The following is an 8,604-nucleotide window of genomic DNA, read 5'->3' on the forward strand; positions in this document are numbered from 1 at the left end:
TATAGATGGGTCTTGTTTTGTATCCATTTAGCGAGCCTGCATCTTTTGGTAGGAGCATTTAATCCATTCACATTTAAGGTAGTTATTGATAGGTATGTTCCTGTGACCATTTTCTTAATTGCTATGGGTTTGTTTTTGTAGGTCCTTTTCTTCTCTTGTGTTTCCCACTTAGAGAAGTTCCTTTAGCATTTGCTGTAGAGCTGGTTTGGTGGTGCTGAATTCTCTTAGCTTTTGCTTGTCTGTAAGGCTTTTGATTTCTCCATCGAATCTGAAAGAGATCCTTGCCGGGTAGAGTAATCTTGGTTGTAGGTTCTTCCCTTTCATCACTTTAAGTATATCATGCCACTCACTCCCTTCTGGCTTGTAGAGTTTCTGCTGCGAAATCAGCTGTTAACCTTATGGGAGTTCCCTTGTATGTTATTTGTCGTTTTTTCCCTTGCTGCTTTCAATAATTTTTCTTTGTCTTTAATTTTGGCCAATTTGATTACTGTGTGTCTCGGCGTGTTTCTCCTTGGATTTATCCTGTATGGGACTCTCTGCTCTTCTTGGACTTGGGTGGCTATCTCCTTTCCCATGTTAGGGAAGTTTTCGACTATAATCTCTTCAAATTTTTTCTCAGGTCCTTTCTCTCTCTCTTCTCCTTCTGGGACTCCTATAATGCAAATGTTGTTGCGTTTAATGTTGTCCCAGAGGTCTCTTAGGCTGTCTTCATTTCTCTTCCTTCTTTTTTCTTTATTTTTTTCCACAGCAGTGAATTCCATCATTCTGTCTTCCAGGTCACATATCCATTCTTCTGCCTCAGTTATTCTGCTATTGATTCCTTCTAGTGTAGTTTTCATTTCAGTTAGTGTATTATTCATCTCTGTTCATTTGTTCTTTAATTCTTCTAGGTCTTTGTTAAACATTTCTTGCATCTTCTCCATCTTTGCCTCCTTTGTTTTTCCGAGGTCCTGGATCATGTTCACTATCATTATTCTGAATTCTTTTTCTGTAAGGTTGCCTATCTCCACTTCATTTAGTTGTTTTTCTGGGGTTTTATGTGTTCCTTCATCTGGTACATAGCCCTCTGCCTTTTCATCTTGTCTATCTTTCTGTGAATATGTTTTTTTTTCCCACAGGCTGCAGGATTGTAGTTCTTCTTGCTTCTGTTGTCTGCCCTCTGGTGGATGAGGCTATCTAAGAAGCTTGTGCAAGTTCCCTGATGGGAGGGACTGGTGGTGGGTAGGGCTGACTGTTGCTCTGGTGGGCAGAGCTCAGTAAAACTTTAATCTGCTTGACTGCTGATGGGTGGGGCTGGGTTCCCTCCCTTTTGGTTGTTTGGCCTGAGGTAACCCAGCACTGGAGCCTACCTGGGCTCTTTGGTGAGGCTAATGGTGGCCTCTGGGAGGGATCACGCCAAGGAGTTCTTCCCAGAGCTTCTGCTGCCTGTGTCCTTGTCCCCACGGTGAGCCACAGCCACCCCCCGCCTCTGCAGAAGACGCTCCAACACTAGCAGGTAGGTCTGGTTAACTCTCCCCTGGGGTCACTGCTCCTTCCCCTGGGTTCCAATGTACACACTGCTTTGTGTGTGCCCTCCAAGAGTGGAGTCTCTGTTTCCCCCAGTCCTGTTGAAATCCTGCAATCAAATCCCGCTAGCCTTCAAAGTCTGATTCTCTAGGAATTCCTCCTCCCATTGCCGGACCCCCACATTGGGAAGCCTGGCGTGGGGTTCAGAACCTTCACTCCAGTGGGTGGGCTTCTGTGGTATAAGTGTTCCCCAGTCTGTGAGTCATCTACCCAGCTGTCATGGAATTTGATTTTACTGTGATCGCGCCTCTCCTACCATCTCATTGTGGCTTTTCCTTTGTCTTCGGATGTGCGGTATCTTTTTTGGTGGGTATCCAGTGTCTTCCTGTTGATGATTGTCCCGCAGCTATTTGTTATTCTGGTGTTCTCGCAAGAGAGAGTGAGAGCGTGTCCTTCTACTCCGCCGTCTTGGTTCCTAATCTCTCACTGATTCTTATTGAGGCCTTTCTTATATATTTTGCCACCAGGTGACTCATAAACTGCTTGGTCCAAGTGGCAGGTGGTGTGGGACTGTCAAGTGGGGATCACGTGCATGATGCCCTGCCCAGGTGGATAATTAAATATTCAGGAATTTTGTGAGTTGGTTGTTAAACACCTGGTAGCTTGAAATCAACCATGGTGGGAGTATTTACACCATGGAAATTAGCAAATGCTACAAATGGTTTACCAGCACACCACTTTTATTCTTTTTGTAAACATTCAGAATTCCTGTAAGTATTCCTAGCCCCTCCTACACTCCGTGTCTCACTCAGAATAAGCTGAAGTGCCTTCAGTGGCCAATAAAGCCCTAAATGAGCTGACCCACCCCACTCTCTGACCTGCCTCATCCTATTCGCCTGACTCCCAGCATTGCTCTGCTTCTCCACGTGGAGAGCCCTGTTTCCAATCAGGCCCTTGCCCGCTGTTTGCCTTTTTTCCTGGAACACCCTTCCCCCAGATATCTGTAGACCTGGTTCCTTACCTCCTTCAAGTCTTTGCTCAAATGTCACCTTCTCAGTGAGATCATCTATATTAGTTTCTTATTACTGCTGTAATCAATTAGTACAAATTCAGTGGTTTAAAAGAACATACATTCTCTCTCAGCAAGAATCTATTTCCTTACCTTTCCAACTTCTAGGGGATGCTCGCGTTCTGTGTCCTGTGGCCCCCTTCCAGGCAACGGTTGTATCACTCCAACCTCTATCTTCACATCCCCTGCCCCTGCCTCTGTGACCTGCCTCTTTCCCTTTTAAGAACCCTTGCGATTACATTGAGCCCACCTGGATAACACATGATAATCTCCTCATCTCATGATTCTTTACTTAATCACATCTGCAAAGCCCTTTTGCTGTATAAGGACATGGATATGTTTGGGGACCATTATTCTGCCACTGTACCTTCCTTGAGCATCCTATTTGACTTTGTACCTATTCTCTCTCAGCACTCTTAATCTCTCTTCCCTGATTAATTTTTCTCTGTACACATTATCACCTGCTAGGATATTATATATTTTACATGTTTATTTTGTTGGTCGTCTGCCTTCACCCACTAGACTGTAATCTGAATGAGGGTAAATATTTTTGTTTTATGTCATTGTTGCATTTTCATTGCTTATAACAGTGCCTAACTCCTAGTGAGCATTTTATGCACACACACACGCACGCACACACACATGTACACATAGAGATATTTGTTTAAATGAATTAGGTGGAGGACTTTGGGAAAAGAAACTGACATGACATGGGGGGGTTCTCCAGTGATGGAGAACCAAGTGGTAGAACTTCTAGAGGATGTTGAAAAGCTCCAGAGATCTCCCAAGTCAGAACTGCTTTGTCTATGTTGAAATATTTGCCCAAGTTCTGGTTTCTCATCTGTTCTCTCATGTTTGTTTTTGCTCTTTCTTTGGAATATTCTCAAACATTTTGTATTAGCTTCTGACTCTAGATTATAAGTTCCTGAAGGAAAGAAACCATTTTCCTCCTCATTTGTTCTCTGATCCTTTTACTCTGTTTGCATAGTACAAGAGGTAAGTTTTACTTCAAAAATTTCAGTTTGTTTATGTGAAGGGTAGAGGGATTTACTTTCCAATGATCTGTATTTTAAGATGTCAAGATAGTTTTCTTCATGCTTGTTTTAATCTGTTTAGGCTACTTTAACAAAAATACCATAAACTGGGTGGCTTATAAATGATACATATTTATTTCTCATAATTCTGGAGGCTGGGAAGTGCAGGATCATGGTGCTGGCAGACTGTCTGGTGAGGGCCTGCTTCCTCAGAGATGGCCATCTCACTGTAACCTCCCGTGGTGGAAGAGGTGAGAGATCTGTCTGGGGCCTCTTTCATAAGGACACTGATTACATTCATGAGGGCTCCACCTAATCGTCTCCAAAAGGCCCCACCTCAAAGTACTATTACGTCACATTAGGGATTATGTTTTCAACATATGAATTTTTGGGGGGTCACAAACATTGAGACCATAACAATACTTATGGAGAAAATAGAATTCTTATTAGCATTCTCAGCTCCATATTGAAAATAGATATTTTGATACTTGTCCTGCTGTGGTCTGATACTTGGCACCATGGCTCTTCCTGTGGTCTACCTACCGGTTAGCATACACACATAAGCATCAACATGAAATTCTCATTGGGCATTTCTGGTAGTTACATTTACTTACTCTGGAGCAAAGTTAATATATGATGAGAAGCAGAGTATTTTCTGTTGCCCTCTCAGGTATTATGACAAGAACCTTCCTTAGAAAAGCATGAGTGAGCTGTGAGGACACTGGATGCTATAACATCCTTTGCCTTCAAGGCACTGTGAACAACTTGAATCAATCCAATAACCTTATCAAATACAAGCAAACAGTAAAATGAAAACCATTTATCTGAAACAGAAGATTGGAAACTTCATTGGTACACATTGACGTTGTCTCACTACCACTGCCAAAGCTTTGCAGAGCAGGGCATGAATTTTTCATTGCCTCAATAATCAAGGTCTTTAGAGTTTCATGGTGTTTTCTCTCTAATAGAGCTAATATGTTGAGCATTGTTAACATTCTGCTTGTGGTTGCCAAGGATAACGTAAAAAACTTGCTTTGAATGATACTACAAAAATATTGAAAGAAATAACTTTGGTATAGGAACTAAAGTTGAATTATGTGCTGTCTATAAATTCACTAAGGTCGGAGGGGGAGCACATTTCAAATTGATTTTAGATAGTAGATATAGACAACTTTATTGGATTTATCTGGAAAAAAGGAAGAAAAATCCCCAAATTATCTGTTAGGGTTCACTTGTGTAAGCCTTAGCCCTATTGGCCCCTACCCCCCACCCCTTCCCGCCTCTTCCTCTTTAGATTCTTTTTCCTCACTCTGACTTTATGTATAGAGAAGAAACTCAAATGAGTCCCAAGTAGTAACCCTGGATGCTATCATTGCTGATAAAGCATTTTGAAGATTCTTCTATTGGATTGGTCTTCAGAGCTAGTGATAAGACTTGTGATGAAGTCAGTCGTACTGGTTTAAGCTACATTTAACTGTTCAGAATCCAGGCTCTGTTCTCAGTAGAGATGTGAAGTTTCAGACAAATTATTTAAGCTCTTTGAGTCTCCATTTTCTGGGTACAACAACACATACCTCATAGGGTTGGTATGTGGATTAAATGTGGTCATGTGTGTAAATCCAGTACAGTGCCTTCTTTCCCTCCTTCTCTTTAACTGCCCCTGATTTTCCATCAAGGCTTATGCTGAGGTCTGACTTCTGAGAGGTTAGGTACACAATCAAGCTTGGTGCTTGCTAGAAAATGAGGAGCTAGACTTGGGTGTTAGGAAACTAGGGAATGGTATCTGTGATGCTGGAGGCCCCTGCAGGTCCTAGGAGTAAAGTGAGGCAGGTCAGGAGAGTGGGAAATGATGCTCTGCAGGCTCCTTAGGCAGTCCCTGGGATCTCTGGTCAAGGCATTATTAGTGCTGAGTTATTTGGAGCCTAAGGTCGTGGCAGATATAAGAGGTGGATGGTAGTTATTGCCTTGTCGAGAGTCTAGTAGCTTTAAGTCCAGAGTCCAGTTTAATCTTTTCTGTCCCAGTCAAATTCATGGACAAAGTTCCTCCTACATTTATGATCAGGTCTCTGTACCATTATTTCTCATCTGCAAGTGCATCTTCTTTGGGCAAATGGAAAAGTCTTAGTACATGTGGGGCAGGTAGGGACCCAGGGCTCTTTCCTCTTCATTGTCAAAGCTGTAGGTTGCCAAGGTCAGGATAGAGCCTAGTTAGAGCAGTTTGGCAATCATATCCCTCATTTAAAAAAATATCTCATTAATTTTATTTTATTTATTTATTTATTTTTTAAATTTTTTGGCCGTACCATGTGGCATGTGGGATCTTAGTTCCCTGACCAGGGATTGGACCTGTACCCCCTGCATTGGAAGCTCAGAGTCTTAACCACTGGGCAGCCAGGGAAGTCCCATATCCCTCATATTTGAATAAATAAACCCTTATACAATTTCATATCCCATTTACTTCACTTATTCACTTGTTCATTCATCCAACACATTTATTTTTAGAGCAGCTGGCCTGGGAAGAAGAGGCCATTCCTTAGCATCAAGGGGGAAAGAAGAAAGAATGTTCAGAGATATAAGCCTGATTTTGTATGACTTTTGACAGTTTCTAAAATAAAATAAAATAAGATCTAACCTGGAAGGGCAAGACCTGCTATCACGGGAAATATTAAGGCATCAAAAAAGTCAGCACCAAAAGAACTTCCAAAATGTTATTAAAAATGATTACCCATATTGGAACGACTGTGTAGCATTCCAAGGTTTCGAAGTGTTCAACCAATGTGAGTGTCTTCTGTGTGCCTGATGCAGGACAATTGTAGTGGGAGTCACAAATGAATTGGAAAGTCCCTGACCATAGGTACTCAGTTACCACGTAAGGGTAAATACCTCAGAGACAGTACCTCGTGTTCTGGGCAAGAGGACGCAGTCAGCAAGTGTATCTGGTGAGAGGAACAGAGCTGGTATCAAGGAGAAGGTGCTAATTGAGTTAGTCCTGAAGAATGAGTAGGATTTTATAAGGCAGATATGAGAGGCATTTTGTTAGTCACATGCCCTACTTTTGTACTTGTTCGGAATTTCTATTTCATTTGCTTTTTAGAGATACAAAACTCACATTTTATATCTCAGGATAAGAAGAGAGGATCGATTCTTTTTGTGCAATATTTTTTCACAGAATTTCTTTGTGTTGCCAAGCTTACTCTGATGAGCTGAAGCTTGTCAGAGTTCTCATAACACATGCATGATTGAACTAAATTACAACCTCACGTCTGGCACTGGAGCCTTGCTACCCTAATGCTTCCAGGGGGGATGGTCTGCCTTCTGCAATTTATTTACAGACCAAATGATAACCAATACCAATTCCCGGGCTTAAACCTATAGCAGGGGTCAGAAATAAACTTTGTGATTTGCATTAATAAATGCAGTCTTCCAAAACTGTTGTTTTCTAATATGCATAAATATACTGAGCCAGTTGTAGAGTTCTCTTAAATATAGGGAGGTAATGAAAGTGCTTTATAAACTAAGTTCTAATATTGTTATTATTATAGATATGGTTTATTAAATGTTGGGTCATTTTAGAAAGTACAGGGATTTTAATTGTGAAATTAGTCTAAAGCATGCAGAAGAATTTTGGAATAATCTTTCCCTTTAGAACACCATGTCTGGTTTTTAAATTCCCTTGATTTATACTTTTAGTATAGTGTAGATTAGCAATGGAGTGTATTAGTGTCCTTGAGATGTATTAAGATTTTTGTATAAATTTTTAATTTATCAAGGAAAAGGCTAGATAAATAAATAGGATCACATTTGTCCCATCATTTTGAAGGATGATTTAAGACCATAGGAAATACTGACTTACCTTTTCCAGAGAGGCAACTAATTTTTTTGTATTTTTAGTTTTATCCAAATTCATGCTGCCTACCTTTGATTAATTGAAACAATATGTTATCATAAACCTTAACAGAAAAATTCTTCTTCTTTTTTTTACCAGAAGAGAAACGTGAAATGTTTTGCTTTCTTGGGCCTGCTTTCTATACTTCAACATCATAAAACATTCTTGACACTTCTATAATGTTTAGCTTCAATTTTTTCTTTTTTTTGGCTTAAACAATCAAAATGAATTACTTGAATTTGCTCCTCCTCCTCCTGTTCAAAATGGAACCTAATATATCCTTCTACCCCACCGCCCCCAACACCTGGGACTATTTCTTTTACTCCTGTAGTCTCTATTATTTCCACCTTGTTCAGGTCAGAAAGCTGTGAGTCTCCTTACCCTCCACCCCCTCCTATATTCCCCCTTCTAGTTTCTGTTTATTCTGCCTTCTAAAAATCTCTTGTCCACTTTATTTCCATTTCCACAGCCACTGTGAGTTTAGACCCTTATCATTTTTAAGAAATTCCTCCCACCCCTCCCGAATTTATATTCTTTCTGAAATGTGATGTGATGATGTCATCATTTCCTCACTAAGAAACCTTGCATGGGTCCCCAACACATACAGAATCAAGCGCCAACTCTTTAATATGTTTAGATAGTCTTCCATGTTCTGGCTTCCACTTATTTTCTCAACACCTCATTCTCCAAAGTAATCAAATAACCTGCACCCTCCTGTCTCCTGTTGCAGACCTCCATGCCTTTCCCTCTACCCCTCGGCTACCTCCCTCTTGTTTAAACTTCAGTTGATTGACTGATACCTGACTGGTGTCTCAACTGTGTGGACCTCCCATCTGTTGTGTTCTCTGGTATTTGTACACTCCTGGTTTTTGGTCTTCCTACCTGGCTTCACCTGCCACTTGTACTGCCTCTGGCTTATCTGCCTGATTCTGGTTGATTGTGTTACTTGTAAGATTCATATCTACTTGTTCTCAATTACTTTTTAGCCTCCTTGGATCTCGGTCCTTGTCTTGAATCTATAAACTACTGTTGGCTTGAGAGTGACAGTGTATTTCTAATCAAACTGTTTTGTTGCTATAGGTCCATGACAATGGTACAGTAGACGAAAT

The sequence above is a fragment of the Pseudorca crassidens genome, chromosome 21 (genome assembly GCF_039906515.1).
Source record: "Pseudorca crassidens isolate mPseCra1 chromosome 21, mPseCra1.hap1, whole genome shotgun sequence".
Taxonomy (NCBI): domain Eukaryota; kingdom Metazoa; phylum Chordata; class Mammalia; order Artiodactyla; family Delphinidae; genus Pseudorca; species Pseudorca crassidens.